Source organism: Amborella trichopoda, chromosome 6 (assembly GCF_054954075.1).
Source record: "Amborella trichopoda isolate Santa Cruz 75 chromosome 6, AtrichopodaSantaCruz75HAP2 v2.0, whole genome shotgun sequence".
NCBI classification, from domain to species: domain Eukaryota; kingdom Viridiplantae; phylum Streptophyta; class Magnoliopsida; order Amborellales; family Amborellaceae; genus Amborella; species Amborella trichopoda.
In genome coordinates, this window is record NC_142341.1 from 7,723,052 (window position 1) to 7,733,910 (window position 10,859).

At 33.6% G+C, this 10,859-nt stretch overlaps 1 long non-coding RNA gene across 1 annotated transcript; it reads left to right on the forward strand.

Annotated features, from left to right (window-relative positions):
* The first annotated feature begins 2,824 nt into the window (after nt 1-2,824).
* LOC110006492 (uncharacterized) lies at nt 2,825-8,612 on the forward strand. The gene is made up of 2 exons (XR_016057619.1): nt 2,825-4,988; nt 7,676-8,612. It is a non-coding gene; the product is annotated as an uncharacterized LOC110006492 (long non-coding RNA).
* The last annotated feature ends 2,247 nt before the right edge of the window (nt 8,613-10,859 follow it).

The window sequence follows — 10,859 nt, forward strand, 5'->3', positions numbered from 1 at the left end:
CTTGATTATTGGATGTAAAATTGGGCAGCCGCAATTCTTTCATTGACAAAACTCAAACTTAGTGACACATCCAAGCTCTCAAATTCACATCAAATGGTTCTTAAGAATTGCGACCACCTTGTATAAAAGGTAAATGGTCGCATTGTATACAATTCCTTTTGCCATACAATCCCATCCTCCTTTATACTAGATTACAAGAATATGATGCTTCTTCAATCAGGAGCATACTTTTGCATGATGTGAAATTGTTCACAGGAATAAGACATCCATAGTATGATCAATGTTGTCAACACTTTGCTTCGGCCGAAGAGGTTGAAGCCTTCGGATTTTAAGCTTAAATCAAAGGGAAGCGAAGCCTGGTGCTGTCGCTTCGATCAGATTCAGGTTGCTTCGGCTGGATTTAGGTGTGCTTTAGGCCAATTCGGCCAAAGCAAAGAAAAATCTATATAAAAGTGTATATATATATATATATATATGTATTTATTTATTTATTTAAAAAGTCTGAAGTCTTCTCCCAAATCGGCTGAAGAACCAAATTGCTTCATTTTTCTGACCAAACCAAAAAAAACTCTGAAGCGAATATGATAACATTCACCATACTATCATGACTTCTCTTTTTTCTTTTTTTGGATAGAGATATTACTGAAACATGGATGAAGGATACGATATTTATGAGTTCTAGGATGTATATGTTGATATGAATCCTCTCTTTATGATTCTTTTTTTAGATGAATTTTAGACTTAATTTTTTAGATATATAAAATCTCTAACATGAAGATCATTAATATGTAAAATAAATAAATAAATTGATAAATAAATAATTTTGAAGGCTGAGTTTTTTTGAAGAAAATTTAAGGGGCCGCTGATTTTTATATTTTTTGAAGGTCCACCATTTTACATCCATTTTTTGAGATGGATGTATGATGCCTCGGGGAGATGCAAATGTAGGAGTGCGTCCCCCGCGCATAAAATTCCTCTCCATATATGAACAGGACATTCAAGGAGAACTGAGAAATATGGAGTAAGATCAAGTTATTTGCATGTGATAAGAGGGCGTTTGTCGACATACAAGGCTGCTGTCTTTTGTGGTGATTGGAAGCGCTTCCTGTTTTATAGTTTTTCACAAACTGGTGATTACTCATTAAATTTCAAATTGGATGATTTTGGGTGAGTAATAAAATCTGAGAACTTTTTTTTTGAACTTTGTGTGTATTCAATGACATTCTTATAACTACCCATTTAAAATTTAAGGGACATGAATGATTGTGACCTCCATTTACAAAAGATAAATGATCTCTTTATTCATGGGCATACTTCATATGATGGTCGTAAAATCATTAATGGGGATAGGACTCCATACCATGTCATTGGCACTACTCTTTTAATTTTTGGATGATGATGTGAATGGAAACATTAGTGAACAAGTCAATTTCTTTTAGGTGTGGTTTCTATAAGGTTGCAACATTAAACAATCCAATTAAGGCGGACCTCCAAATTTTATCATAACATGTAATTTTGGAGTAAAAAATTCTTAGGACTATCTCAAAATCTATTTTCATATCTAATTATAAAATTTAAACTCTAAAAATGGTTAAAATCAAGTAGATCTATAAACATATGAAAATCTTGAAAATGGACGGTCGAGATAATGTGTAGCAAGGTGCACTATTTCTGGGACCCAAAATATTATTATTATTATTATTTTTTTATTCATACATCTTGTTATTGAGATGATCAATTAAAGGGTTTTTCAACATTAAAACAATATTTTCCGATATATTTTTGAGGTGCATCTGTAATTCTACATTTTAAGGTTGTAACCTTATATAAACTTTATCCATTTCTTTTTACAGATAATCACAATATTTTTTTATTTATTAAGTGCTTTTATTTGATACTCGACCCTTGCTCGAGCCGAGTTACTCGGGCGAGCTCGTGTAACTTGCTTGAGTACAATTCAAGTTAAAAAAATAAAAAATCAATACAAAACATATTTTATATGTATTATAGCCTTCGCTTTATGACCTTGAGTGTTAAATGACCTTATGGTCAGGTCCGCTGCCCTCCTCAATTTTTAACACCAATTTTTCTTTAAAAAAATAAAAAGAAAATGAAAAGGTTAACAAAAGAAAATAAAAAATAAACACAAAACATATTTTATATGTATTATTGCCTTCGCTTTTATGACATTGAGTGTTAAATGATCTGATGGCCACGTCCGCTGCCCTCCCCGACTTTTAATACCCATTTTTCTTTAAAAAAATAAAAAGGTTAACAAAAGAACGCAGATGACTAAGGAATGATTCAAACCCTCACCGTCATAGGGTATAAGAATACACACAAACCAATATTTATTTGAATGTTCATGTAAAAAATTGGCACATTATTACATATAACATATTAATAATGTGTGTGCACTGTGCAGTGTACTTGGAGCAAACTCGCCTAGTCCATAGGGCGAGGCTGAGTTATCAGCCGAGTCCGAGTAGTCCTGACCGAGTCTCGAAACAACGTGCTTTAATCTAATACATTCACCATGATAAATTAGTTAGCATTTGACAATTTACAAAGCTACATCCTAGGCTCAATGCCTACCGAGAGTAAGGTCCTCTTCGTGATGACTCCCCCCAAATTAAAAGAAAAAGAAAAAAAGAAAAAAAGAAAAAAAAACAACTAAAGAAAGACTTCCCTCCATATAGGGGCCCTCAAATATGTGGCTAATTCACAAAACCGAAAGAAGTGGCTTCAAATGGACTTCCCTCCCTAAAAATGGTGATGTTTGTTTGGGGGCAGTTTTGAAAACTGCCACGCGAGGAGGAATGAATGAGTTTGAGTTAAGAGTAGGCGGGGTCATGGGGCTGCTTATTGCTTAATTCCACCCCAAAACATTTATAAAAGGCCCCTCTCTGCACCCTCTTCATCTCCCCTCCTTTTCTCATTCTTTCTTTTCATCGCTTTCTCACTTTGTTTTCTTTCTATATCTCTGTTCCCTATCTCCATTTCATTTCAGGGTCCAGGTTTTGTTTTGGAAATTTAGGAATGTGGAAGACTTGATGTTTTCATGCTTTCCACAGGCTTTCTTGAAGATGGTACTCAGACGGCCCCTCTTCGAGTTAGTTCTCAAAGTTGCGATGTTGAGCAACAGGTTCAAGAAATCTGTGGAAAAACATGGAAACAATCATAATGTTTGCCTTCACGTGTTCAAAAGCACATATAATTTTATTGGGTTTTGGCATTCAATTATTCATAACTCAAAGGTAATTGTCAATGGTGTGATTGCATAAGGGCCCCGTTTGGATCTATAAATGGAAAAGGCACTCCATGTGCCTTTGCATGCCCTCCATTCAGCCCAAATCTAAGGCAGTTCTATAATTGCAGCTAAATTTTGGGACTTCCAAATGAATCCTTATATAAAATGCAAATATGTGTGTGTTAGAGAGAGGACCCATTGTGATAATTCAATTATTGTTTGAATGTGAGGTTATGGTAATCTCTACTATCTATCTTATTTGAATAGTAATAGATTTACACATTGATCTAGTAAAATAATATAAATTTTACCCTTTTATGTTTATTTTTTTTATATAATTGAATTTGTACCTAGAAATTAGACTTAACAAGGGGCGAGTTTAAATAACGCAGTCGAGTACCAGTAGACTCAAATCAAGTTTTCAAACCATGATGTAGGCCAAAAATCCCAACTTTCATCAAGGGAAATAAGACTTCCTAATAGCATTTTAATGTCCTTTAATTTAGGTATGCACTTCATTTTATAATGGTGCTGTACTTAATATTTAATCTAAAATTAAAGGGTGAAATTATTGTTGTGCTTAATGTTCGTTAATTGGATACTATGTTTAATCTCCACAATCCTTCTTGAAAATGTCAGGTAGATGTCCATTGTGCATCGCATAGCATATACTATGCAAATTCTATTTTCCGCTCTCTTTTTGGGAGTTCTTTCAAGATAATATGCTTAGGGTGCAGTTGGCATACGGATGCATCCGTAGCTGTAGAGGTAAGGTGCACTTTCAAATTTTATCATGGTATATAATTTTGATGTAAAATGTTATTAGGATTATCTCAAAATCTATTTTTATATTTAATTATACAGTTTTAAATTTAAAAAGCGGTTAAAATCAAGTAGATTTATAAACATATGAAAATCTAAAAAATGGACGGTGTAGATAATATGTTGTAAAATGCACTATTTCTGAGACTTAAAATCTTTTTTTTTTTGGTCATTCATGTCGATGTCGAGATGATCAATCAAACGGTTTTCAACATTAAAACTATGTTTTCTGATGGATTTTTGAGGTGCGTATATAGTTCTACATTATAAGGTTGCATCCTTATGTAAACTTTTTCCTTTTTGAAATATAATTTCTTGAAACTGACCAATGCAATTTTTTGGAATATCGTGTTAACAAATACCCCTGTTCTCTAGGTCTAGATATGCATCGTCATCTCTATCTTTTAAGGAAATTTGAATCTTCTACCATGGGTAACCAGTGGCCCGCATAAATTGGTATAGAAAGACTTGCCCTTTCCTCATCTCTCATCGACATTATCTACCTCATCCAAATACATATATCCTTATTTAACCGACTTTTCATCTCTTTCTCCACATATATTTAATTTTGAATTTTTTTTTTTCTAAAAGGTTTTCTATCTAGTATACATTCCTTATCATATAAGCCTCGACTGTGCAGTTTCTCATTGTTACATCCAGTCTTGAATCGATCTTTTTTTTCCATCTTAAGGTGGATTTGGGCTGTACCCGAATCGAGCTCTCTTTGGTACTACCACCAAGGCTTCAACCCATTCTCCTAAGTATTATGTGAGGATTTTGACTTAACTCTTTGGTGACAATGGAAACACCTTATCCAATGGAGATAATGGAGTCAAAGACCTCATCATGGGGCTTGGCAATACTACTAAGGCCCCAAAGTGAAGAAGAAGAAAAATTGCAGTCTTATTACTCCGAGGTACAATTTCTGTCTCTCTATATATCAATGGAAAAAATAAAATAACAGAAGTAAAAGTCAAACAAAACAAAAAGCAGCATAAAAAGTTCAGCTGATAAAATATAGATTTAGAAAAATTTGATTGACAATTAGAAGTATTTTAGAAAAAACCCTAGAAAAATAAAATGATTAAAATAGGGAAAACGATAAGAAAAGCTCACAAATCATTGTATAAAAAAAAAAAAAAAAAATTTTCCATGATTTTATTTTTGAAGTTTTTAAATACCTCGAGTTTTGCATAATACACTTCAAGAGAGGTTGATGGTGTTTTTGTTTTTGATTTCTCTTATTAAAATAATCATTGAATTTCTACTTTCTTAATATGTGAAATCTTGTTTATACATCAATTTTTTACTCTATAGATAGTTATCATGAATGATCTTGATTTTCGATACTGCTTAAAACCATGAGATGGGCTGAACCTTTTTTTAATGTCCCAATTCCGAGTCACACAGTCCGACTCGGGGTATTTCCCAGGTTTTTCCTTCGGAATAGCTAAGGTACAGACCAAGCCAGTAGGTGCAAATATACCTTGGCTTGAGTTCGAGGAAAATAATTAATATTAAGGATTGTATATTATGAGACTATTTATTTTTGTTACAAAGAGGTTACAATTATTTTTAATATTAGTTATAAAATGGGATGTGATGTTGATTACTTGGGCCGAGTCCGAGTGCACTAGTAAAGAAATAGATTTTTAAAAAAATCAACTTGTGACGGGGGTATTCTTGAAATAATCTAAAAAAATATGAGAAAAATATAAAAATAAATATTTATAGTCAAACCATTTTTCAATCTTATCCAAAATAATAGAAAACATATCTTAAATGAATTCCTTATTTTTTAGGTTTATTTATGATTTTTTATCGAATTTGTTTTAATATCTCCCTGAGTTGTGGGCTCAGCAAGTGCTTGAGCCCGAGTAACTCGGCCAAGTGGTTTCTACTCGGGTGATTTTTCAATAGCTGCTTATAACTACCACTTTTAAAATTAGCCCTAATTTAAAAATTGACGGATACAGATTTAAAACTTGACTTAATTTGAAATCTCACGATAGAATTTCACGGATAAAAAAGTGTTAAAAAAATCAACGATTTTTGCCTGAGTCTAGCTCTTCTTTTTTTTTAAAAGAAAATAGAGAAAAAATGTTGTTATATATATATATATATAAAATTACATACATACATATCCGTTATAGTTTCTATCGAATAGTTTATGTTATTACCACCATATCCATTTTTTTTATGTCAAAATCACGGTATCCATTTTTTCATGTCAAAACGGAATTTTTTAAAAAAGATAACTTCACCTTTTTTCAACAACCGAATTCAAAATATTAAAAAACACCAATTTTGGTTCTTGAAAATTTAAAATATTAAAAAACACCAATTTTGGTTCTTGAAAATTTAAAATCAATTTGAGACCCTAAATTTAGGAAAAATCTCTAGGATTATGAACTTATCAAAACAACCCTTAAAAAAATCTAAGGGATTATGAACTTATCAAAAAGTAAAAAACCTTAGCAGGACACCCTCGCAGGGGAAGAGAGAGAGTTAAAAAAAAAAAAAACCAATTTTACCCATCTAATGTAGAGATAGAGGTAGAGAGAGAGGGAGAGAGTTAAAAAAAACTATTTTTACCCATATAATGTAGAGAGAGAGGTAGAAAGAGAGGTAGAGAGAGGGGGAGAGAGTTAAAAAAAAACCTGAAATAGAGAGAGAGAGGTAGAGAGAGGAAGGTGGAGAGAGGATTTTGGTTATTCAAAAATTGAAATTGGCACTGTTGAAATACTTTGAAAAAAGTCATATTTTTTTAAAATTTCTATTTTGACATGAAAAAAAATGGACACGGTGATAATAACCGAAACTATTTGGTACAAAGCCATAATAAGGAGCCATAATAACAAAAACTATAAAGGTAGAGAGAAGAAGGAGGAGAGAGGAACCATTTTTACCTGTTGAAATAGAGAGAGAGAGGTAGAGAGTGGAAGGGGATTTTGGTTATTCAAAAATCGAAATTGGCACCGTTGAAATACTTTGAAAAAAGTCATATTTTTTTAAAATTTCTATTTTGACAAGAAAAAAAATGAACACGGTGATAATAACCGAAACTATTTGATAAAAAACCATAATAAGGAGCCATAATAACAAAAACTATAACGTGTATATATATATATATAATTTTCCATATCATGAGTGCCATATCCATGTTGAAGCTTGCGAGCGGGCGTGTTGAATAGTATCATGTTCTAGTATACCGTCCATAAAGGAACCTCTTTCGAAGAGGTCTCGACATCCATTCTCGGGGCCGACATTTTATTTTGAACTAAAAAAAAGACTTTGGAACTATTAAAAAATGATGGCTTTAAAAAGTGACAGGCGTAGGCATTCGAACCCTCAACCAGGTTTAAAAAATGATGTACAACCTTTGGCCCGGCCGAGTTTTGGAACCATAGATATGATATCTTGGTACAGTTGTCTTTAATATTATATTTTTAATGTGTTGTTTACAATCCCAAATTTCAATGCTCCTTACAATTTTGAAATATAGCGCGACTATGAAACCAGCATATCATGATGAGATACAATCACAAATATGGAAATTCTGCAAAACCTTATATTGAAATTTGTGATTTCTTGATTTAACAGATCCTAAGGAATTTAATCATGCCATGTTGGGGAAATAAAGAAATGGCATGTTCAAGATACATGGTTAGTATTAGGTCTGACCCAATATTCAGGCTCTTCCCACGTCATTCTCTCACGAATGATCTTGTATTGATGCACATAGTCTTTAAAGTGAAGACATATGTGGGTCGAGGAGGTATCGGTTCTGAAACTCGAGACGGTAAGAGATCGAACCGAGTGTGGCCATGGAAGATCGCCATCCCTTTGGATGTTCTAGTTCTAAGAGACTCTGCTAAAGGATTCATCTATTTCTTAATTGACAAGTTCATAGGCATGGACATTCCCCAGAAGATTATAGCCTCCGTAGTATGTCAAGTCATGGTTCAACTGAGGGTGACCTCGAAGGACTTCGCCTGTTCGCACCTTGAACCAGCCATTGATGTAGCATTGGAGGTATTTCTGTATGTAGAGATTGAATAATCTGAGGATCCAGAGGAGAAAGATTGAGAGGGAGATTGAAGAATCTGAGGATCCAGAGGAGAAAGATAATGTGTGTGTGCGTGTCTGAGGTTGGTGTTATGATGATGATGCATGGGAGGTGCCATGTAACCATATTTATCACATTGATTGTATTTTACATTTTGAAGTGGCCAGAGTCCCATGATTTATGTCCAGTGTGCCGATCTTTATGATAAATGATTGCATTTTGAAGTGGCTAGAGTCCCAAGATTTATGTCCACTGTGCCGATCTTTATTTATTAAATAACAAGTCAAGGTAAGAGCAAATACTTGTATATACTGATGAAACTTTCTGAATTTGTTTTTGAGCAAATACTGTCCTATAATTATAGGAATTGTCCCTTAGGACTTGTTTTTAACGGTTAGAAAATCCGAGTCAAGCGCCCGATTTTGTACAGGAAACAAACTTGAATAATTAATTTTTTATTCTTTTCCATTATTTCTATGTTTTTTTCCTACCTGTGGTATTCTTCCTTTGCTTTTCGATAATATGTCAGAGGCAATTTTATGCGTTATTTCTCATACTCATAGGATGTTCACGCTACTTTACTTGTTTACGAGTCGATGAAGTACACAATCAGTGGATTCCATATATGGAAATCATGTTTGCCACAACTGTGGACACAACTTTCGTTTTTAGAACTCAAAAGTTCAAAAGAAACCAGTTGCAACCCAATCTCTTGAAAAATTGTGACTGATAAAACTGGTAATAATAGAATTGTGTTAGTCTATTAACCGTGATACATGTTAACAAAATTGTGTTGAGAAGAAGCAGATTCTTCTATGAATAGTGACATTGAAGTAACCAATTTCCAAGGCTCTTTAGACTTCGTATAAAAGACTCGAATATCTTGTTCAATTACACTATATTTGTAATTGTCTTTCTCACTTTCTCTCTCAAATGTATGCTTGTAAATATAAAAGTTAATTCTCTAATACTCTTTGGTTGTTGCTGTTCGAGTGCATTTAAAAACAAGTGAAATAAATTAGATCTCCTATTCTTTTGTGTACCAGGGATAAATCTGCCGTAAAGCTTGGTTGGTCACCGAGATCAATCTAATAAAGGGGCAAATATTATTTTGGGATAGTATCATTCATTGATTAGGGGGCAAATGTTATTTTGGGAGTGTAATAATCCTTCACTTCTTCATTTTTTTCTCGGCAATTCAGCTCTAGTTCACTCACCTTTCAATGGAGCAAATATGATTATATTTTGGAACAAATGGGCACATATATGATTATATTTTGGAATTATTTGGTTTATAGATCTGGGAATGAATATTGACTTTATATGCTCTAATCTAAGAGCAAAGCTGGCAATGGCCGGTCAGTCTAGCCCGGCCCTAACAAATTATGACTTAGGACAAAATATGGCCTGAGAGGGCCAAGCCAGGCCCGGCCCTCCAAGATCATGGGTTTTGGCTGGGCCTAGGCCATGGCCGACCAAATTCAGCCTGGCCCAGACCTTTCTTTGTTTCTTCTATTTTTTCGGGCCGGTTGGGCTCCAGCTGCCCCCTTGGGGACCATGGCCGGGCTGGAGCCAGGACTAGCTGTCCCCGGGTCTGGCTCATTGCAAGCCCCTATCTAATAGTTATCAAATTAATCGAGAGAACGATAAAACCGTAAACATTTATCATGAGTGGAGCATAATATCTCTCTTATCTCACCAAAGCATATGGTTTACAAACTGAGAGCTACGCTCCTCTCATCTCCTCAAACCATATGGGTTGCAAACTGGGAGCTATGTTAGCCAGAACTCAGGATATTCACATGTTACCAAAAGCATGCGAGCCTAGTGTAATATGACAAACAAGTATGGTGCAATCTAGTGTTTAAAACATCGGACTAGAGGGTTAGACCGGTTACCCACCAGTTCCAAGTTTAAATTGGCTAACTCTGTGAACCAGATCAAGAGTTCATGGTGTTATAAAAAGCATTGAAAGTTGATGGAGGAAAAATGGATAATTAAAGTAAAACACTTACAATCAAAATCAAACATTTGATGTCATATCTATGAGCTATAGATCAAAATAAAAAATTAAAATTAAAATAAAACGATAAATTCAAAGTCAAAATGGAAAAGAAAACTCAATTGTTCATCTTTGAATTCCATGTCATAGGAGCTATGGATCCCAAAAATGATTTATATCTTATAGAGTGTTTGAAAATATCAAAATCATGATATCTAGAGAGAAAACGATAAAAATGATAGATAAAAATATTTGGAAATGGTAAAAAAAAGAAAAGAAGAAGAAGCAAAAGGCAATCATGTAGTTTGATGTTTAAGAACATTCTGGGGCAAATTTGAACAAATTTGGTGAAACATTGAGGAAGAAATTGATGGTTTTTTTTTTTAATTTTAAAAGTCTTAGGGAACTTGTACCTTTGATTTCTTCTATTTTGCTCTCTACATGGAAAAAAGTAATCGCATATATAGCAAAGGGCTCAAACCTAATATTTTGACACTAATTTCACAATTTTTGATGAAAAAAAAAGAGAGAACCATTGAAAATGATAAATTTTTGCCTCTCTTTCTCCCTTCTTTTTTTTTTTTTTTTTTTTAATCACCCAATTCATGAGGAACTTGGGCGGGTTGGAACTGAATGAGATTTTTTAACAATTGATGCAACAAAAGAACAAACGTTATAAGTACCGTGCTTTCTATAGTAGTACAAGATTCAAAACC